At 40.0% G+C, this 3,463-nt stretch overlaps 2 non-coding genes across 2 annotated transcripts; both read right to left on the bottom strand.

Annotated features, from left to right (window-relative positions):
* Window positions 1-435: 435 nt before the first annotated feature.
* On the bottom strand, window positions 436-506 carry TRNAG-CCC (transfer RNA glycine (anticodon CCC)). Its single transcript has one exon. It is a non-coding gene; the product is annotated as a tRNA-Gly (tRNA).
* A 727-nt stretch (window positions 507-1,233) lies between these two features.
* Window positions 1,234-1,316, bottom strand: TRNAL-CAA (transfer RNA leucine (anticodon CAA)). The gene has a single exon. It is a non-coding gene; the product is annotated as a tRNA-Leu (tRNA).
* Window positions 1,317-3,463: the final 2,147 nt, after the last annotated feature.

Genomic DNA, 3,463 nt, shown 5'->3' with positions numbered 1-3,463 from the left:
CTCACCGTCCTGAATTTGCACCAATGCCAGTTGGTCACCCTAGTGTGTACCAGTTAAAGATACTGCCCGCTGTCAATACGTTTGTTTATGTTATATGAAGTACTTGCTTCCCTTTCTGTTGAACTGAAGTGACTTTCTAATTCGATTTTCCTATGAAACCACCTTGTCTAATTCTCTAGTTGCCAGGGTTTCCGTCCTTCTCGCCGCTGTATTTCTGCATTTCACCTGCCTTCTGCACTTTCATTTCGCTCCTTAGAATTGTACAACCTGCTGCATTAGAAACTGCTAACATTTGCAAGGAGCCAAACCTGCAGCAAGCGGATCGCGTCCCTATTTTCAAAAAATAAAAAACACGAGGCTACAGCTTCACAAAACATAATTAGCAGACAACTAGCTATTAAAATGATAGTTGCGAAATAAATATTAAAAAATATGTGCGCCAGCCGGGAATCGAACCCGGGTCGCAAGAATGGGAATCTTGCATGATACCACTACACTACTGGCGCAGTTGAAAACTGAGGCGTCTATACCATATATTACCAAGTCACTGAGCTCCGTGCTGGTATATGTTATACTGTAATGTTTCATGAATATAGAAAGCACCAGAATACCAGTGTACTTCAGCTTGGCCCATTCCCTAATATATATCTTGGATAGATTCTGCCCCCAGATCAGGCTCATGTGCCCTTATGCCGTCACTACCTTTCACCCCAAACACTTAAAAGCAACTTAAAATATGTGCATAAAACTTCTGAAATGCAAAAACACTGCATTTTCACTAAGCTCGTCTAGATAAAAATTTTTTTAGAAAAATGCAATGACCATGCTCAGCATTATGTTTACTTACAGGCTTGACTTGCAGAAGTTGTAGCGGGCGACACCTTGTGGAGGACGTTAGAACTGTCACAAAAAGTCTAGCTGTGAGAGAAATGGCGCGCTTTCAAAGACAGAAAAGAAACAAAAAGTTTTCTTTAGTATATTGCTGTAAAAACACACACATAGCGTTCACACTGCAGCCCTGAAACTCTGAAATACTAAGTTAAAATACAATAAAAACTGTACTCTCGAAATGTTTTTGAAAACATCTCGAAATAAGACTTACATATGTTTGAGTTTCTACGTGGAATATAAAGTTCAAATTACCTACGAAATATTATTTGTAGAGCACACATGGAAGAAGATTATATCAGGTTAAAAAGTACCATATGCATCCCTAAGCAAGAAAAAGAATCCTGTCAGAAGTGGGATTCGAACCCACGCCTCCAGAGGAGACTGCGACTTGAACGCAGCGCCTTAGACCACTCGGCCATCCTGACAACTAAAAATCTATTATTGTATTAAAGTCCATATACAAACTATGCATGTATCTGAAGAACACAGTTCACGAAAAGAAAAAAAAAGTGAAGTTCAACACAACTGTCTACTATAGCAATGAAAAAGCACTTAAGAAAAAAGTTACACCAACTTGACATTATTACAAACTATACCTTAGCATTATGTTTTTATAAAAATCGAGACTTACTGTGATTTCAGTGTGCCTTTTTCCCACTTACATCAGGTAAACTGTCCACTCTTGCATACTGCAGCTGTTCTATAGACAGGCACAAACCCACCCAATATACTGAATAAATGCATGCAAAGTAGAAGTTTGCATGCAAATGACCAAGACTTCACTGGTTTTGTTTGGAGAAAATTATGTGGCATGCTCAATTAGTAAGATAACAGGCAATTCAAGGGCAGCTATCAATGATATCACCCTAGCTGATGAGCTAACAATCATCAGGGAAACATACCTGGTACTGAACCTTGGAGGTTCATCCCACCTCATATCATGTGTGTCTCAAAAGATAAACGCCAGCCGCGGCACCACACATTCCCTTGTAGGCCCAACACACAAAAACCGATGCACTGCCTGGCAGATGCAAGACCCCTACCCCAAATGGCCATGAGAAGGAAAAGGGGATGGAGGCTCTTGTAGGAAATAAAATACAATACGTGATGTATCATTGGTGAGCAACTGCTAAAGCACAAACACAGTGGTGCAAAAAATGATATTCAGTACAATGAAACACCTTGAGATGTCCTTAAAACGGATGTATGACGTTACAACGCACACTTTTACAACGCATGCACTTACAACGCATTTTTTACAACGCATAATCCATTACAACGCATGACTTTACAACGCAGGACACTACAACGCATTTTTAAAAAATACCTTTACAACGCATTACCATTACAACGCATACTACCTTTACAACGCATACCATTACAACGCATAATATTAAATTACATTTAAGGTAAGTATTAGATAGTATAGGGGTAAAAATTACTATTCTAACTCCAGGGGGTGCAACAGTAAGGTAAGTGTTGGATAGTGTAGGGGTAAAAATTACTATTCTAACTCCAGGGGGTGCAACAGTAGGGTAAGTGTTGGATAGTGTAGGGGTAAAAATTACTATTCTAACTCCAGGGGGTGCATCAGTAGGGTAAGTGTTGGATAGTATAGGGGTAAAAATTACTATTCTAACTCCAGGGGGTGCATCAGTAGGGTAAGTGTTGGATAGTATAGGGGTAAAAATTACTATTCTAACTCCAGGGGGTGCATCAGTAGGGTAAGTGTTGGATAGTATAGGGGTAAAAATTACTATTCTAACTCCAGGGGGTGCATCAGTAGGGTTAGTGTTGGATAGTATAGGGGTAAAAATTACTATTCTAACTCCAGGGGGTGCATCAGTAGGGTAAGTGTTGGATAGTATAGGGGTAAAAATTACTATTCTAACTCCAGGGGGTGCATCAGTAGGGTAAGTGTTGGATAGTATAGGGGTAAAAATTACTATTCTAACTCCAGGGGGTGCATCAGTAGGGTAAGTGTTGGATAGTATAGGGGTAAAAATTACTATTCTAACTCCAGGGGGTGCATCAGTAGGGTTAGTGTTGGATAGTATAGGGGTAAAAATTACTATTCTAACTCCAGGGGGTGCATCAGTAGGGTAAGTGTTGGATAGTATAGGGGTAAAAATTACTATTCTAACTCCAGGGGGTGCATCAGTAGGGTAAGTGTTGGATAGTATAGGGGTAAAAATTACTATTCTAACTCCAGGGGGTGCATCAGTAGGGTAAGTGTTGGATAGTATAGGGGTAAAAATTACTATTCTAACTCCAGGGGGTGCATCAGTAGGGTAAGTGTTGGATAGTATAGGGGTAAAAATTACTATTCTAACTCCAGGGGGTGCATCAGTAGGGTAAGTGTTGGATAGTATAGGGGTAAAAATTACTATTCTAACTCCAGGGGGTGCATCAGTAGGGTAAGTGTTGGATAGTATAGGGGTAAAAATTACTAATCTAACTCCAGGGGGTGCATCAGTAGGGTAAGTGTTGGATAGTATAGGGGTAAAAATTACTATTCTAACTCCAGGGGGTGCATCAGTAGGGTAAGTGTTGGATAGTATAGGGGTAAAAA

Source organism: Triturus cristatus, chromosome 4_1 (assembly GCF_964204655.1).
Source record: "Triturus cristatus chromosome 4_1, aTriCri1.1, whole genome shotgun sequence".
Taxonomy (NCBI): domain Eukaryota; kingdom Metazoa; phylum Chordata; class Amphibia; order Caudata; family Salamandridae; genus Triturus; species Triturus cristatus.
The sequence above is the reverse complement of the archived record's forward strand: the minus strand, read 5'-3'. Positions and strand labels throughout refer to the sequence as shown.